Here is a 20,620-nt window from a genome sequence, read left to right on the forward strand (position 1 = left end):
GGGAAAAAAATTCTAAATGTGTGGCATAAATTCAAGACGTAACAACCATCTCAGAAAATAAAATTTGATGTTTTTTTTTTTTAGAGGAAAACTTCCCCAAACTCAGCTTCCTTCCTCCAGCCTATGCATTAGAAATTTTCCTTTCTCTTTTTCGAAATATGATGTTTCCTTCACAAAGATAAGTTTCACTCAGATATGATCGACATATATTTTATATATAAATCTATGTTAGCAAATACCAATAGGAAACAAACTTTTTTTCTGATTCTGAATGCAGCAATGACTCATTTCAACTCCAATATCCATGGACCTGATTCCTTTCTCCATCAGAAGTCGTCTACACTGCTAAAACATAGGGCTGAGTTATTTGTTCAGTTGTAGCATATTAGGTCATTGGTAGTTAAAATATCTGTGACATTTTAAATTTTGCAGGCAAATGGATAGAGCTAGAAAACATCATATTGAGTGAGGTAATCCAGACCCAGATAGACCCATATGTACTTACTCATAAGTGGTGTTTAAACATAAAGCAAAGAAAACCAGCCTACAAATCACAATACCAGAGAACCTAGACAACAGTGAGAACCCTACCAGAGACATATATGAATCTAATCTTCATGGGAAGTAGGAAAAGACAAGATCTCCTGAATAAATTGGGAGCATGGGGACCAAGGGAGAGAGTTAAAGGGGAGGAGAGAGGCAGGGAGCAGAGCAGAGATAAATGTAGAGCTCAATAAAAATCAATTAAAAAAAAGATCTGCACAAACACTGAGCCTCAAACTACATTCTATTACTCTTTATTAGTGGGAAGTTGAAGTTGGGAGATCAATATTAAACCAGTCCCTAAAATCCAAGTGTTTTATGGCAAGCACCCACTCTGACCTGTGATTCAGTTGTATTCGAAAGATTTCATCCTTGTTTCTAATTTAATAGCTTAATCATTTGAATTATTTTTCTTTAAAGTTAACTTAAGACATCAATGCTTCTAAGGATTTTATCATAAAAAGAGTCAAGTATCTATTTAATCACAAAGAATATATTTGGCATATAAAAGACCTGACCTTTGACCTTTATTGTCCAGTAGCTTATAATGATTCATATACCAGCAGACTACATGTCAAAGATTTCCATGACCTCTGAGGAGGGAAACCAAAGCTCTACTAAAATTCAGATTTTTCAAGCAGAAAGGTAGTGTAGCTCAATGAACAACATGTTTGCTCTGAAACTGTGAAGACCGTAGATCAGATGTCCAGCACACACACAAAACCTGGGTATGGTGTCGTTTCCAGCAATACCCACTTGCGGGCTAAAGACAGGCAGTTCCTGAGGGTTTTGAACATACATCTGGCTGAATAAGTGAGATTCAAGTTCAGTGACAGACCATGGCTCAAACATGGTAAAGAGTGATAGACGCCATCTGATGTTAACCTCTGGCCTCTCTGGGAATGGGTATGTGTCCACGCACCTACACACACACAAATATATTACACACTCATAAAATCCATCTTGAACTTTTTCAGATTTTGGAGGCTACCTCTTGTTCCTAATACAATTTACACAAATCACCAAGGAAGAAGAACATTTGCAGAAGATAGTTTTTTAATTCTGGGATGAAGTGTGTAAATACAAAGTGACAAGCAGATTGAAGGATTTTGTACCTTCAACAACCCCAGGGCCATTATTGGGTACACTTTCTTATTCATCACACAGACTCCATTTGCTGCTTTTGCCCCATAGTTTTTGTATATTCAATATTAAGTGCCATCCTATGCAAATATATTCACACATTGAATGCAAGTGGATGATTACCATAATGATTCTGAAACTGCTTTCATTTCAGAAGGGAAGTTCTATTTCCCAAGGGCACATAGTTTTGCCCCTTAATATATGTTTTTTGAGTTTGCAATATAAATACATTCATCTTTCTGCCCTGAAATTATTAATGACATTTTTTGCAAAGCTAAGCTATATTTGCCTCTTTATAAAAAGTTTTAATAATTTTCTTTGTTACATCACAGTTGCAGAGTAACCATAGCAACCAAGTTCTTAGTTATTACTATGTGCCTTCCATGGCTAGAATGTGCAAAAAATGGGAATATAATTAAAACAAATTAAAAATATTCTCTCAGCTCCACAAATACATTTTTGACAATGTTCTTGAAATCATCTTGCTTGAATAAATCATTATTAAAATTAAAGTTAAAAATTAAGCTTGTGTAACATGTTTCTCTACTGAATCATTCACAAACAATAAAGATCATATTGGGTCAACTCACTGATGAGGTCAAAGGTAATCTAGTCTTATGTATATCATCAGTGTTTGTGAAATCCGGGTTTGGGGGGTTCATATGTTACAAAAGGAAATCTGATAACTTTGGTCCTTTGGGCCAAAGGAAATTGTAAGTCTTGTATTATCTTAACCTAAAATTTGCCAGATTCCCCTGTAAGTTTTGTTTTTATTTTTTGTCATTATTCTATAGGTTCAGGTATTTCTTTGTATTTCTTTGTACAAACAAACAAACAGACAAACAAAAGTTTAACTTTGGAATGGAAAAAAGTTACAAAGAGGAGTTTTCCCAAAACCTCATTTAATTTCAGTAGTCTGCAAGTTCCAGCCTTACATTATTATGGCGTGTTTGTCAAAAAAAGATGAAAGCACGTAAGTGACTAGAATGTGGACTTTCTCTATGTTTCATCGGTCATTCTCCTGGCATATTTTTATGTTAAGGATCTCATTCATGAAAATTATCCATTGTGTTTCTATAATTTCTTTGACTCTATAGCTGTATCAGTTTTGGGCTTTAGCATGAAGAAGTGTTGCAGAAAATGTGTCTTAATTTGGAAAGCTCTCAAACTTTCCTCTGATGTATATTTGGGCAAGATATCACTTCACTGGTATTCCTTGATGCCACGTTGTATCAGAAACACATGGTCATGACGTCATTAAGAATTGATAAATAACAACCACTTATTTAGGTTACTCTTTTCTTCATATGCGTTATGTATATCTAGCTCTTTATATATTCTAGACATTAAGTCTTCTCTGTAGGAAATAAAGTTGTCTGTGTCTCTGGAGATGATCTGATGTGTGGGGAAAGTCACGCGCATCCTAGGCATGGTGATATTCTGTAAACATTAAGTAATCATACTTAATTCTTCTAATACCAAGTATGTGTTGTTTGGAATGTCTTCTCTTGCCTTTGAAGCAATGAGTATAATTCGTTATACCTGTATTGGAATATATGACAAGATTGTGCTACTGTGTTTTATTGTATACACAAAATTTATCCCCTTAGTATATGGGGTAGTTTCAGTATAGTGGTATTAAATCCTTTTTATTGGTAAAAAAAAAAAAAAAAAAAAAAAAAGATTTCCTCTTATTCTGCAGATTTCCTTTACTGTACAGAAGCTTCTTAACTTTACAAAGTACTAAGTACTACGTGTCAGTTGTTCTCAGTTACTGAGTGACTGGAGTCCTATTTAGGTGTTCGTACTAATGAGTCCTGGTCTTCAGCTCTTTTTCCCTCCTAGAACCTTCTAATTGAAGTTACTAGAAGCTGTGCCTAGTTTAGAGGATCAGAGGATGGGATTTCCACCTGTTGGCCATTGACTGCAGTGTATTTAAGTCTACATGGTGCTAATAAAGGGGGGCTTTTAGCACCAGTGATTTGAAGGTCCGTGTGTTCGTCTGTCTCTGTGTGTGTATTTTCAAACTCCAGCCCCTTGCCTGAAGCTCGTGAACTGGGTTCTAGCACACAGAGCACAGACATGGGGGCGCAGTGCGTGGCATTTCTGCTTTTGCCTGTTGATAATTATTTGCATACTTCTAATCTTGATTAAGAGCTGCAACAGTGACACTAATTCATGTCACTTTGGACATTGTGTGGTAAATTACCTGTGTACCTATGCAGATAGAGATAATCACTTAGTCAAGAAATAAACACTCTGGTGGGAATATTTTTATAACTGAGTACTGATGTAGGAGTGTCTTCTATCTATCTGATGATTTCATTGGTTAATTAATAAAGAAACTGCTTGGCCTGATAGGTTAGAACATAGGTAGGTGGAGTAGACAGAACAGAATGCTGGGAAGAGGGAAGTGAGGCAGATGCCTCAGGCAATCGTCATGCCTCCTCTCTGGGACACTCGCCATGAAGCCAGCTACCAGGTCAGACATGCTAATTCTTTCCCAGTAAGACACCACCTCGTGGTGTTACATAGATTATTAGATATAGGTTAGTTAAGATGTGAGTAACCAGGCAGTGTTTAAATGAATACAGTTTTTGTGTTATTTCTGGTGTAAAGCTAGCCATTCAGGAGCCAGGTGGCTGGGAGCGGGGCAGTGGGAACACAGCCCGCTGCTCCTCACTACAGAATGGTGCCCAATGTGGATAACTGAATCCACAGAAAGCTTGAGAAAGCTTGGGAAAGAATAGAGTAAAGCATGTCTTCTTGGTGGCATCAATTTCTCGGGTCTGTTTTGTTTGCTAGAGGCAAGCAAACACTCTCATCTAAGAGAGGCTTCCTGACTCAGCTTTAGCTGCAAAACCCTGCAGCTCTTTTAAAAGGTCCTGCCAAGGAACACATAAATAGTGTAGATAAAAAGTTGACCGCATGCTGTTTAGTTTTCAGCCTTAGCAAGGAAAAAGCTGCACTGTTTTAAAATGCCAGCTTTCTGGGCCGTCTTGCCAAAGCAAACTCTGACTCTTTCAAGCAGGCGGGCCTGACTATGGAGCTTTTGAGCGTTGTTTAACACTGTTGCAGCTTGCTTGCTGGCAGGGACCATGAACCGCCATAGAGTTGTGGCAATAAACATGGCTACAGCCAGTACCTCTGCCATGAGGCTGGAAAGCTAAGGAATGGGCTGGATCCAGCCTCCAAAGCCACAACTTTAGCCCTACCGATATTGCTTGGTAATATCGATACAGTAAAGAGAGATTCAAAACAAAGAAAACCTCTAAATGATTTAAAGTGTGTTAAAAATATATGCAGGGAGGCAGAGGTATATTGACCTCTGTGACTTCAAGGTGTGGTAGCACACGCCTTTAATCCTAGTGCCTTGGAAGCAGAGACAGACAGATTTCTGAGAGTTCAAGGATAGCCTGGTCTACAGAGTTATTATAGGACAAAGATATACAGAGAACCTGTCTTAAAAAATAAAAGTAAAAATAAACGAAATAGAGGTTAAAACAAAGCTGCACAAAGATGGAAAATACACAGAGAATCTTCATACTATATGCTATTATGCTCTCTTTGAATTGTTTGAATGCTGATGAAGGAGTAACAGCTGCTAAAAGATATTTGTTTACAAATGCTGCTGAACTAATCCAAGATAGATATTTTGAAAATACCTTGACTTCAGAAATTGGATCTTAAGATATGATACTTTGGAAAAGAGATTCTTTTTTGTTTTTACAGAAAATGAGACCCTATGGATTGCTTCTATCCCAATACGGTTTGATAGACCACGCCCTCCTGAAAGATTGCTGTGAACACCCTCAAAAAATTACTTCACTCAACTGCTAACTTTGATGAACCTAGCAGACAGGTTAAACCATGAAAGACCTAAATAACAGTGCTCCCATTCAGCAGGAAGCAGTTTGGAGAGAAATAACTAAGTCCATATTCCAAATATTGCTTATAAATGTTCTTTTACATTTAAAGGGGGATATTATATTGATATGAATAACTTGCATTGATATGGATTTTGCTTCAGTGATTTAAATTTAAGGTCTATTTTGTTATATGTATATGTATTTCTGATTTTGATTAAGGTATTGTGATTATGTAGTTCATTTAAAAATGTAATGCATATAGGTTGTTAATGGATAGTCATCAATAATAGTCAAACTTATAGTCATGTTAGTTAGATTTTCTAGGTATATAAAGATATATTTCAGTTAGATAGGCATTCTTCATATCTTCCAAAGACTACAAAATATAGCATTAAATGTTTTAATAACTTAGGGCTTTCATGACAATGAGACACATCTGCTCCTGGCAGCACCAGCTACTTAAAGAGGAAGATGGGCATCAAAGAGGCTCCTTATTGAGTTTGATAGCAATTTGGGCAAGAAACTACTCTTGCCTGGACTGTTGCAAAAACTGGACACAGAGAACCCACAGAGAGAGGACTGCTGAACTTGCCTAAAGGTGAGATGATCTTTCGGGGTTCCTGACTCATGAAAGAGTCTGCAAGACATTCTACAGGACACAGCAGATACTGACTGAACTGCCTTTGAAATTTCCTGCTTCATGGAAATGTCTGCTGGAAACTATGGGCCTAAAGGCCGAAGATGGATGCCCAACAGTACAGAGAAACTTTGGGTGACTGTCCAGGCAGTGAGATATCTCTGTGATTTCTAGAGTTTTGGAAGTTGCTTACTTCTCATTTACTTAGGTAATATTATATCCTTCTGGAGTCTTTGATGGAGTTGAAGAATAGATAGAAAGTTATAGTTGTTTTCCTTTGTTATGATAAAAGGTAAAATAGATATAAATATTGTAACTGTAATTCTTGATAACTGTTTTGTTATACGTAATTTTGCTATGTTAAAGTTAAAACCTTTTTTTGCTTAAACAGAAAAAGGGGAAATGATGTAGAAGTGTCTTCTATCTATCTATCTGATGATTTCATTGGTTAATTAATAAAGAAACTGCTTGGCCTGATAGGTTAGAACCTAGGTGGGTGGAGTAGACAGAACAGAATGCTGGGAAGAGAGAAGTGAGGCAGATGCCTCAGGCAATTGTCATGGCTCTCCTCTCTGGGACATTCGCCATGAAGCCAGCCACCAGGTCAGACATGCTGAATCTTTCCCAGAAGACACCACCTCGTGGTGTTATACAGATTATTAGATATGGGTTAGTCAAGATGTGAGTAAGAGACTGAAACTAATGGGCCAGGCAGTGTTTAAATGAATATAGTTTGTGTGTTGTTATTTCGGGGCATAAGCTAGCCAGGTGGCCAGGAGCCGGGCGCCAGGAATGCAGCCCGCAGCTCCTTACTACAGAGTACTTTACATTTTTATTTAATAATAACTTATTGGTTTCTCTTGAGAAAGACAGCCATTGGGGGAAACAAAGACTAAGTGCTGAAGTATTTACAAACTATAACTTCCAAAGATGAGTTTTTCAAGAAAATCTCCATGTTTTTAATCACATGAGAAATTTATTAGTAATGGTAGCGCTCAAATCAATGGCCACAAAGAAAGTTAAGCAAGTTTAGAAAGTTAACAAAAATTTAATAACACCTGTATTTAACTGTATTCTTCTATGATTCTCAGCAATTTGAGGAAGAAAAGTTCTAATCACCATAGAACTGTCTAGAATTCAAGCCTGAGTACTGTCGTTTGGAGGTGAAATACCACCACATAGACTCATATGTTTCAAAAATTGGTTCCCAGTCAAGGGTAAGATTTAAGGTGGGGTCTAACTATAAGAAGTGAATCACGTAGACAGGTCCTCTTGTCAGATATTTGATCAGAGAACCTAGATAAATGAATAATACATGCCAGTTACTTGTGGCCTATTGTTTTCTGTGTAGTAGAAAGTGCTATGTTAACAGGTCCGCTGATGTCGCCATTGTTCTGATCTTGTTTATCCTGTCATTTCTGGAAGAGACTGTTCCACAGCAGACTTTCTAACATTTTTTTGTTACAATATTTCCACATTCCTTGTAGAGACATTTCCTGAGCCATAGATGCAAACGTTGTGATGTAGATGTAGTCATTAAATGTAGCTGGGCTCCCCTATGATCAACTGATCTCGGCATTGTGTCTGGTTATACTTTTCTGTGATGATATCTGTCCTAGATAGTTTTGTATCAACTTGACACAAGCCAGAGTCTTCTAAAAGGAAGAAACGTCTGTTGAGAGAATACCTCCATAAGATCCAGCCGTAATGCATTTGCATGATTAGTTATTGATATGGGGTGAGGGCAGCAGATTGTGAGTATATTATCCCTAGCCTGCTGGTGTTTATTTTTATATGAAATCAGGCCGAGCAAGCTGGTAAACAGCACCCTCCATGGCCCTTGCATCAGCTCCTGCTTCCAGGTTCTTAACAGGTTTGGACTCCTGCTTTGGCTTTCTTCATTGACTGTACTCTGGCTATGGAAGCCAAATAAACCCTTTTCTCCACAGCTTTTGAACCTTATACTTTGTCACAACGATAGAAATCCTAACTAGGATAGCATCTATCTGCTCTAGAAAGATGTAGCTATGAGTCTTTTCTTTGTCCCATCTTGCTGGACTGGTTTCTCTCCCATCCACCAGTTCCCTGCAGCCACTTATGAAGTAATAATTTTAGGCTTAATATTAATTATAATTGTTTGGTCAATGGCTCAGGCTTCTTACAGACTAGCTCTAATAAATAATTAGACCCATTTCTAATAAATTTTATATTTCCATGTGCTCCATGGCTCTAGTAATGCTTTGGCATCTTACTCCTCCAGTTGATGCTGGCATCTTCCTGACTTCATCTTCTTTCTCTCTGTCTATGTTTGGATTTCCCAACTAGCTATATTCTTCCCTGTAATAGGCCCAACCAGCTTATTTATTAACCAATGGTAATAAAATATACTCACAACATACAAAGAGGCATTCCATGGCTGCGGGAAGCTTCTTTGATGAGTGGTAGATGTGCTTGTAGCCAAAGATTTGAAGCTGGAAACCACAAATGAAAGAACATTTGATGTTTGCCTTCCTGGGTTCAGATTACGTCACTCAATGTATTCTTTTCTACATCCCCAATGTACTTGAGTTGTCGTGGTTTCACTTTACTTTATAGCTGAGGAGCATGCCCATGTGTCTATGTGCCGCAAGATTATCATCCATTTGATGAGCGACATTTAGATTGTTTCCTTTTCTAGGTATCTGTTTATCATCCTGAACAATAATTAGGGGAGGGAGACAAGTTCAGGAGGAGGGAGTAAACAGAATGCAATTTATACATGTAGAAATTGTCCAATAACCAAAAAATGTATCATGTTGAATAGAGTAGTACAGTCAGTACTACTTTAAGTACTTAAACACTTTACTAATAGTGTGGACAAATGCCTGTGTATCTGTCTATCTGTTTGTGTATACCTAAAGAATGTCATGAAACATTTTTAACTATAATTAAATTAAAATGAAACATTTTTAACTATAATTAAATTAGAAGATGATGAGATGCCACATTATTAATTAGATGTTAATTAATAGGATAGTCAGTCAAGAACAGATTATACATAAAATATAGAACTTTTGACTAATTCTGAAGTTTAGTTAAAAATACATAAATTTTAATATAGTATCCATGCAATGATTTTTATTTATCATATATTCAAATTTTACATGGCTCTATGAATGTTTATTTTCTAAGTATAGAACCCTTGGCCTGAGATGATGTCAGGGATCAACTAATGTTCTGTTGACTTCATAATCCTTGATAGACAAATACCAATGAACTGACTTCTTACAAATCATGTAAAATTTTTATTGCTAATATTCAACAGTAAATCTTTGTGGAATTTAATTAATTAAATCTCAGTTATTTTATCCTAGAGAACAAGGTAGTAACAAAATTTCAGAATAATAAAAACTCTAAACATTTAAGAATAGAAACAAAGTGTTGCTGTTGAAGTGGGCAACATGTGTGTTTGTATCATCTCTAAGTCCCAGAGGAGGAACACACAGTGCCAACAGATGGCCATCCTATTTACAAGATCGGTCTTGCCATTCTGGCACCAGGGTTTGACGTCAGTTTTGCCAGAATGGTCAGCATGTAGTGTGTTAATTGTTGGCAGGGTCCTCCCAATGATACTAAAGCCCAGCTCACAGTGGGTTCCTGATTAACAAAGGCAAACAGCTCCCAGTTCTAGCCTGACCATCTTCAACAAAACCAGGGGACAGGCCACCTTTAATATTACATTCAGTGTTGGTGGCAAGAAAAAAAAAAGTTATTTTGGCCTCTGTGCCTGTAACTGTAAAGCCAGCAATGCACATCTTCTAAACAGCCTCCTTTCCATTAAATAGATCAAATGAAAGCAGGTAACTGGCAGCTAAAGGTATGGTCCCATGCACAAAGTTTGGTCAGTTAGTCAGAAGGAAAAGGCATGTGGGTTACAGAAGAGTAATGAGACATCATCCATTTCCTAATGGGAACACTTGAGACAAGATGCTGACAGATGGTATCATCCTCCAGGATAGCAGTAGGTACTTTTCAGACTGGAGGTAAACAGATTGTTAAAGATATTAAAGTCTTTAGCATTTTGTATGAGAATTTGTGGGAAAAACAATTTGCAAATGGGATGAAGAACATATCTCCATAAACAGCCACTGAGGGACACCCCCAGTGGTTGTCCCAGAGACCATGTATTGTGTAGTAACTTCTAACAACTGAGAGGAATTAGAGAAAGTGTATGGTGTCCAGGTACGCAGAGACACACTGACCAGAAGAAACATGATGCTTGCTTAAACTTGAAGAACAGTAACTGCACACCACACCAATAGCTCAGGCAAGTCGCACAGATTTGAATATCTTTAACTCACAAATGCAAAAGTCTGGAATGAATATTTAGGGATGAATGCATTATTAAAGAAATTCAGAATCTTAAGCCTAATAGCACTGTTTTTTTTTTCCCCTCTCAACATAGGATTTTAAAATTTACATAAAATATTTGGAAAAGATAGAAAAAAATTCTAGAGGAGACTTGTCATCCACATAAAATCCTTCACAAGGAACAACCATTGGTGAATTATTTCACATTAAATGTTTATGTAGAAGCATTTACACAATTCTATTATGTTTTCATCAAAAGTAATTCAAAATATTCATAGTCCTCTATAGAATAGAGCATTATACTTAGACTTTAGCATAACAACTGAAATTGAAATCCTTTTTTATTTTTCTATTGTTTAGTAACAAGGAAAAGAAATCCACTAGCCTTAGGGAAATATTATTCCACATATATAAGCAGTATGTTTTTGTTTTTAGATTTTAATTTTGCATTTTCCGAGTTAAACATCAATTCAAAGAGACTAAAATTTCATAGTCTTCAGGAATTATTTACTAAAGAGATCACAGTTCAGCATCCCTTATTCTACAAGCCCTGGCATTTAATGGTCTTTTAATAACTATCAAACATGTACTCAACAAATGTCAAGACAACATCTTTAAATATTGCTCTCTCTAATTTCTCATATTCAGTTTTCCCACAAATAGATGTTTCTACCCTGCATGTGAATCCCATCCTACTTTTTGGTATAGCGTTAGTAAGAACTTTGACAACGCTGACCTGCAGTTGCTACTTGAGCTGGGTGTGGTGGCTCATACCTGTAATTCAAGCATTCTGGAGGCAGGATGTTGAAATTATGTTGTGAGTTCTAGGCCTGCCTGATTTATAGTGTAAGCATCAATCACAGACTTCTCCCCCCGCCCTCTCCATCACTCCAGGACTTAATCAGAATTACCATGTACTCATGAGCACAAACATACAGCACACGCATGTATATGAACACACAATGTTCTCTTCTTATCATACCTATCTCAATGTAGAAATCCCCTTCTAAAATAGTCAATAGTTCCCTGTAATGCTGATAATGTTTTAGATGCTCCAGACTTTTCTCACATATTTAGTACAAAATTATCTGTATTGTCTTCCTCCTTCACTTCAGCTCCAATTGCTCCATGCTCCATGCTCTTTTTGACCTTGACCCTGCCTCAACTGGTCCATCACTGAGTTCATTCATTTCCAGGTATGGTCCAGAGTTCAATTGAACTTTATTACCATGGTACAAAGGTCTCTGGATTTTATTGATTAACCAACCCATGTTTGATCCTCACAGAGGTATTAATAGTCCAAGATATTTTATTCAGTTTTGAAAATAATTCCATTACTGCAAAGGAAAAGGTAGGTTGATGTCTGAGTTTGACATTCGGATCTACAGAACAAGTTCCAGGAGAGTCGGGGCTACACAGAGAATCACTGTCTTCAGAAACATATATGTATAACCATTTTCTAAGAATAAATCCAGGGAAGAAAGAAAGAAAGAAAGAAAGAAAGAAAGAAAGAAAGAAAGAAAGAAAGAAAGAAGGAGTAAAGGGAGGGAGGAAGAAACAAAGAAAGAATGAACAAAAATACTTAAGCAAGCAAGCAAGCTTGAACATAGCAAGAAACTAACAGTATAACAGAATATAACATGTAGATCATTTATTCAATAATTTTTATAAGCAACATATCTAATAGTAAGTTAAGCCAGATACCTGGATTAACATAAAAGCAATTAACATGCTAGATTGAAAATTATGAAAAGATATTCTAAATGCGTGTATGAGCAATATTGATATTTAAATGGCAAAGTATGAAATTAAGCTTCTATCTCTGATAATACAAAAACAATCTAGGCAGAAAACAGATACAGATATGAATAACACATTTAAAATTTTCACAAGCCATGTTGAAGGATATTTTTGTACTCAGAGTGGGAAAATATTTCTCAAGCTAGGCCAGAAAGACAGCGTGCAGGAAAGATCATGATAAACTGGAGCGCATTAAGACAATAACACTCATTCTCTATTTGAAAAGATAACTTCCAGCGAGAAAATGACAAACAAAGCCCAGAAGGATACTTGGGATAATTCTGCAACTCCAAATTTAGTGTTTATGACAGAGAAAACACACCATAGCAATAGGAAAGTAATAATGCATCCAAACCACAATTGACAAAAATATATTTTATAGGAATTGGGAATTTAAAGAAGAGATAACGTATGTCAGTATCTATAGATAACAATAACAACACACATACACATACCCATATGATTGATTTGAAAATGGAAATCAGATTATCAAATATTCAATGTTAGCTATGACAATGGCAATGAACATGAACTCTACAGCATGGACGGGCTCACTGTGAGCCTTGTTAGTTTGGTTGCTCACCTTCCTGGACTTAGGGGGAGCTGGGAGGATCTTGGACTTAACATAGTGAAGGAAACCCTGATGGCTCTTTGTCTTTGGAGAGGGGTGGAGTGGGGGTATGGGTGGAAGGGAGGGGAGAGAAGGGGGAGGAGGAGGGGAGGAGATGGAAATCTTTAATAAAAAATGAAAAAAAGAATAAATAATGAGAAAGAGAGATAATTAAAGCAGCAATATTAGATTCATAGGCATTGATTTATATATTTAAGTCTATAACAGTGATCTTCAACCTGTGGGTTATGACCACTTTAGGGGTTGCTTATCATATACCTGCATATCAGATATCTATATTATGAGTCTTTAAAATAGGAAAAAACAGCTATGAAATAGTAACAAAATAATTTTATGGTTGGGGAGTCACCACAACATGAAGAACTATACTAAAGGGTCATAGGTATTAGGAAAGCTGAGAACCACTGGTCTATAATATACATCATAGAAACTCTTGTACACATAAGATATTTATTAAGATGCTTACAGTAACCATTTATATGCCACTATGCACCACTAAAAATTAATGGATTAATGATACTTGTATTATTTCTATATACAATGCTGAATTAAAAATATTATTTAGGATAATATAATATAATTTGTATGGAATTTAAAGTAAGCCAAGCAAAACCATATTCTATTACCAATGTTTAGGACAATATAATGTGAAGAGACACTTAAAAATTGATCAAAATACATTTAAGTGAGAAATAGAGGGATAGCTAGTCTTTGAAATGCTTTATGTTAAGTTACAGGTTCACATGTATGGGTTATATTAAATTTTTATGTCTTTTTGTATATTTGAAATGTTTCATAAGGAAATCCAAAAAGTGTATTTAGATGAACTGGTTCACTTAATGTTTACATAACCCATAGTTTGTAAGAAATTTCACTGCATGTTTACTGAATTTTCTAATGGTGATTTTATTTTATGAATTATACAAATAAACAAGTATTTCCTTTTTATTCACTGTTTAAAAGATACTTTGATGATGTGTTCTTTGCAGAGCAATTTACAGAAAGAATCAATTTAATTTATTTGTATTTATGATTCTTCAGTGACAAGCACATCCTATGAAGGACTTGTGGTGATCCAAGGAGAATGTCTGTCATCAGCTGATCTGCAAGTCCATTTTCAAGTGGTGCATAATCTCTGATAACCATGATGGTAACTTACTCTTCCAGGAGTATACAGAGGACAGACACCTACAGCTGTCATCTGCCAGCTCTAATTTATTAGCTGACTTACATCCAGCCTCCGTAGACATCCGTTATATTTCTTAACCTTGACCCTCCCCACAGCCTGAGATTGCTATTTTAGTAAAATGCACTTCCACCCCCTCACTTCGTAGAGAAATCGATGTAAAATAATTTTAATGTCAAGCAAAAGAAAGCTGCAGAGGTGCTGAGAGCTTGAGGATATCAGAAACCCAGATCATAAGTGGCCATTTGTATAAATAATCTCAACACTTGTGCCAGCATTCACCAGTTATTGCATGATATTTGAAAAATCACAGACTGTTTTAGCAAAGCAAGTGCCATTTTACAGTGCTTGGATTTTCGTGAATCGTCTTGAAAAGCCGAGTGAAGAGCAACAACAAGGAATAGCCATGCAGATCACACTCTGCCTATCTCAGCTGAAGGATTTTCAGGGTTTCTGGCTTCATGGAGTGGCTGCAAACTTTCATAAACAGTCAGAAGATAGCCAGTACTATGGATGAGAGTATAAAGCAGATGACATACCTTTGACACATACCCAATTTTTGTAACCCATTAATTTGCAAGTGCAAAAACTCTCTTTGTGAACCTTTATAAAATATTTTAAAGGTCCTATTTTTATCTATTCATATGATACAAGGTAGCTGAATGGTATTTCATTTGAGTTTTTTTTAAGAATGGTTGACTACACCTCTTCAGATCTCCAGAGTACCTACTGCATAGCTGCATAAACTGGAGAGATGTTTCATAGCTTTACCTTGGGATCTCTTAGTGTCCTCAGTATACCCAAGTGTATGCAATGCTTGCACCTACACACATGGCTTCAAACTCAGTCTCATTATATTTATCCTTGTTTCTTTCTAAGCTGTAGCGAAAAATCGTGACAGCATTGTGGAAATGAGTTGTATTTTGGAAACACTGCAATAATAACATATGCCTCAACTTAACATAAAAATGGCAAAGCTGTGAAATGCTAAAATCAAATGGCAATTAGTGATCAGCTGGGTGAGACTGGGTGATCTTGGAACATGCTCACCTGAGCTGCTCCCACTGCTATTGTACCCTCCCAGGTATACATGATCTGTTCAGGCTGTTGTTTACAGAAAAAATACTAAATTTATTGTCTATTTTAGGCTTTTCCTCCAAAGAGACTTTATATGAGACTATGTTTCCATGGTTAGGCACACAAATCAATTATTTCTAATTTTTTTCAGGAATGATGTATATTATCATTTAGTGAAGTAAGCTTCTTTCTTGTTCTAACAAAATAAATATTTTAGTTATTTTTTATTTTTAATTCTATTTGAAAAGCCTTTAGATGGTCCTTAATGTGAAAAAAAAAATGTAACTTCATCACATAGATCTCTTATTATTGTCTTAGGAGTTCCTAAGATGTCATGCAAAAATATATGAATGGAGAAGGAAGTAGAGAAGCAAAAGGAGGGTAAGAATAGAGGATAGGCAGTCTAGAAAATCAACATGAGGGCAAGCCTGAGGAACTCCCTGTACTTGTGTAAGAGCCTGGTCTGTTTTACAAGGTGAATTACATGAAAATCTCATGTCACAACTGTAACTCTAGAATGGAAGTAAAACAAAACATGTGAACAAGCAACTTACAGTCAGTCATGGGATTCTAATGGCCATTGCATAAGTGAACAATTTTTAATATCATTAGTTAAAAAGGGGATAGGGGAGGTGTTGGGAATTTGGCTGGATCAAAGACCTCAACATAAAGCCATCCACATTGAACTTCATAGAAGAGAAACTGGGAAGTACACTTGAATGCATTGGCACAGGAGACCACTTCCTAAATATAACCCCAGCAGCACAGAAACTGAGAGAAACAATTATGGGACCCCCTGTAAGTGAAAAGCTTCTGTAAAGCAAAGGACAGGGTCAACAAGACAAAACAACAGCCTACTGAATTGGAAAAGATCTTCACTAACCCCATATTGGATAGAGGTCTGATCCCCAAAACATACAAAGAACTCAAGAAATTGGTCATAAAAAGAACAAATAATCCAATAAAATTGGAGTATAGATCTCAACAGAGAGCTCTCAACAGAGGAATCTAAAATGGCTGAAAGACACCTAAGGAAATGTTCAACATCCTTAGTCATCAGAGGACCCTCAACTCTTTTTTGTATTTTTATTTTTATTAAAAATTTCTGTCTCCTCCCCGCCTCCCATTTACCCCCTTCCCCTCCCCCCTCTCCTGTCCAAAGAGCAGAAAGGGTTCCCTGCCCTGTGGGAAGTCCAAGTTCCTCCCCCCTCCATCCAGGTCCAGGAAAGTGAGCATCCAAACACACTAGCCCCCCCCCCCCCCCCCAAGCCAGTATGCGTATTCAGAGCTTACCAAGGCCAGCTGGACTGGGACTGAAAAAGCATGGGATAAAACCAGACTCCCTGGACCCTCAACTCTTATAGGGAGCATTGTTCTTTCTGCTTTTCGGCTCTTGCTCCTTAGAAACCCGGTTGGTGTCTTTTTGTTACTGCTCCTGGTCAGCCTTCTAGATACCAGCTAGGAGTCAGTAAAAGACAAGAACCTTCTCTGTTCACCAAAGCGCTACAGCCTCTTAGTGGTCCATGGATGGAACCCTTATGTCCTTTCCATGTTTGATTTTTTTATACTGTGTATAGGCAATAACTGTTCCTCTGCTTTGTTACTCTGACATTCTCTTTGATCTTTCTTTTGGCATAGATAGAAAATAACCATGTTCTAATAAATAACCCCATATGTTATGTTTCCATTTAAAATTACTAATAAGAGGTGGATATACAGTAGTATATGAAATATGAAGTGCTCAATAAATGCTGGATACCATTATTATGTGTTTATATACTTTATATGTAAAGTATATAATTGCTTTTTAATAGTCATTCACTAAGAATGAAGTGTTTCTTTCAGATAATTGTTCATATCTCTTGTTTATAATTATCTTATATCCATTCCTCAGTTATCTCAGTTTAAAAAATGTGGCAAGATAATGTATAAGCCAATGTCAATGATTAGCAGCTGGGTAAAACAAAGAGAGTTTATCCCAACGGTGAAGCCCCTGGTTATTTGGCCATACTCCAGTGGAAAACCACATATGTACAAATATCTGGGCAGCACAAATTGATCTTTTTTTTTTTTTTTTCAAATTTCCTAACATTGAAAAATTACAATTTTTTTCCTCATGGTTTATTTTTTTTTATATTTAAAAATTTCCATCTCCTTCCCTCCTCCTCCCCCCTCCCTCCCCTCCTCCTCCCCCTTCCCTCCCCTCCTTCTCCTCCTTCCCTCCCCTCCCCTCCACCTTGAATGGTTAAAAAAAACATAAGAAGAGAAGGTAGGAAAGGGAAGACAGTTCTGAGAAATGTTGGGAGAGGGTGTGAATATTATCAATACATGTACTAAATAAACTTGAAACTTTCAAACAGCAACAACAAAAAGTTAACATATAAATGTGAAGCTATCTAACTCAACAAGCTAGCTAATCTGGCAGAGCTGGGCAAGGCCACAGCTTTGATATCAAAAATTGCACAGTATCAATTTTTGATCCTAAAAAATTCTCACTTCATTATTTGTTATTTACTCAATTATTACTATTTTCTTAAGAAGAAAAAATTATTTGGTTTGACTTCATTAAAAATAGCTGTCATCCTTACCATGGGAAAATGTTCTTTTAAAAACATTCTTTAAAGCCAAGTCAAAAAAGTAAGAGGCATAAGTCATGGTAAGAAATTAGATTTTTCCCCCCTCTGGGTGTGTTATGAATAATTACATGGAGTTATCCATCTATGCCCTAATTAATTTTACATGTATTGTTTTGTAGAAACCCACTAGGAATTCACTCATTTAAAACACACAATATGAACCGCAGTTTCAGGTTTTTGGAGAAACACACAATGCTAATTCAGGGACTGACTTTGTCATTTCCTAAAGAGATATTGTATTTCATTTTAATTTCATGTTGTATGCTCTTCCATATAATTAAAAGAAAATTAATATGCTACAAATACCACCTAAAAGAAACCTGGGAACTTGGCTCCTGATAATTGGAACTGTCTTCCAAATGAAAATTGCTCATTTGGTGACCATTTAGTTATCATACTTAAAAAAATAGAATTCAAAACAGTGCTACTTGAAGTTCAATTTATTTTCTCTGATGCATAAAAATTTTGTTATCAAAATGGGAAATTGATGGAAAAGGATTAACATTATGCCTACTGGGAGTCATCAAATAATATCTCAAACAAAAATGAAACATACAGTAGTAATATAAATTTACTGGAAAGAATTGGAGCTGGGAGCAGAGAAAGAATTAAGAATCTAGATTAAAAAAGTAATTTTTTTTTTGGTGAGATAGGTTTCCTGCAGAAAGTAGGTGACAAGTATAATACAATATCCTATTCTTAAAAGATGATTGTGTAATGATTTACAGTGCTGTAGAAAGGATGCAGAAAACCCACAGAGGCTGATGCTATACCCAGGATCAAATTCTCAGAAAATCTGTTACTACTTATGAGCCATGGCAGGTGTCTGTGCTGGGAAACCAGGTACAAGAACCTAGAATGAAAGACATCTTTGGAGAGAGTATCCTAGAGGAACCCATTTACCATCAATCAGGTGAGGGCAGAAATGACAGCAAGTGACTAGGAGGTGATGTGTTTGGAAGGATAAAGCCTTCATTTCATCCTGCACTCTGGCAACCTAAGGAACCTACCGCTGGCCTTCAGCTCACTTTATGGGAGAATTAAAAACTATTGTAGACAAGAGATATTTAAAGTAGCATGCATAGTATATGTATTCTACATATATGTATGTAATAATAGGTATGTTATTCTTTGTCTATTGAAACCTCAAAGCCTTCTTTAATGCCAAATGATGAACACTATGTATTGTTTGTAAATTAAGTGGAGAAATAAGAGGAGGAATAAATTTGTTAGACAGTTAAAAGAATGTAAATAATTTATCTGGATGATGTGGAGTGCATCTATAATTACAGCATGTGTGGTAGTCAGAGACAAAAAAATTACCCAGAAGCTTGTTAACCAGATAGCTTAGAGCATAGAGCCCAGAGAAATGAAAGATGAGTCTCTGTCTGAACAAAGTGAAGGTAAGAACTGAGTCCAGGAAGGTGGGCTCTCAAATGCACACAAGTGCTGTGGCAGTTTCACAACTTTATACACACACACACACACACACCTCTCAAACAGCCCACATGCTCTCTCTCACACACAATTCTCACACAAAAATACATGCTCACACACATTTTCACACACATACACACACTCTAGTAATAACTAATATTTTAAAATTCAAATTTTTCAACAAAGTATTGGTAGACTTCTATATATGTATGTCTAATAATAATCATTGTTTAGTTGTTTAATTTTAGTAATATTTCAAACACATTTTATGTATGAAAAGACATATGGCTCAGACAAAAACTTATCTCTTATTACTAGCAGAATATTTTTAATGTATTTAAGTTGTTCATGATTCATGTATTTGTCTTTTTAAGATTTTGTGTAACATTGAATACACTTTCATTCTGTTCCTAATGCTTACTTGAAATGGAGAAAGCCATTAATTCTGTAAGAATGCTGCTGATGTAATTAAGATATATACTTCCCTGCTCCCCTCTCCTCCATCCCAACAATCCCATTTCATGGTTGGCAAGAGACTTGACTCTAGAGGGGTTCCCAAGTGTCCAAGGAGATGTCTCCAGTTTGTTCCTTGGACAGCAGAGGAAAGGGTGCCTGAATTGGTCTTGTCCTATAGCCACACTGATGATTATCTTGCATATCACCATAGAACCTTCATCTGGTGATGGATGGAGATAGAGACAGTGACCCACATTGGAGCACCGGACTGAGCTCCCAAAGTCCTAATGAGGAGCAGAAGGAGGGAGAACATGAGCGAGGAAGTCAGGACCATGAGGGGTGCATTCACCCACTGAGATGATGGGACAGATCTAATGGGAGATCACCAAGGCCAGTTGGAATGGGACTGATGGAGCATGTGATCAAAGCGGACTCTTTGAATGTGGCTGATGGTGGAGGCTGACTGAGAAGCCAAGGACAATGGCGCTGGGCTTTGATTCTACTGTATGGACGGGCTCTGTTGGAGCCTTGTCAGTTTGGTTGCTCACCTTCCTGGACCTGGGGGGAATTGGGAGGACCTTGGATTTCCCATAGTGTAGGGAACCCTGACTGCTCTTTGGCCTGGAGAGGAAGGGAGTGGGGGTGTGGGTGGAGGGGAGGAGATGGAAATTTTTTAATAAAAAATAGAAAAAAGAAATAAAAAGAATGATGCTGATGTTCATCATCCTATGATGCTGTATATGACACTCATTTAGTTTGCTGTGTCCTATTGATTTTAACCACTTACCTTTTGAAAGGGTATATTACCTACAGTCAGTAATGTGCTCTTTGGGAATATTTTCTGTTTTGGACTTC

Source organism: Arvicola amphibius, chromosome 10 (genome assembly GCF_903992535.2).
Source record: "Arvicola amphibius chromosome 10, mArvAmp1.2, whole genome shotgun sequence".
NCBI lineage: Eukaryota > Metazoa > Chordata > Mammalia > Rodentia > Cricetidae > Arvicola > Arvicola amphibius.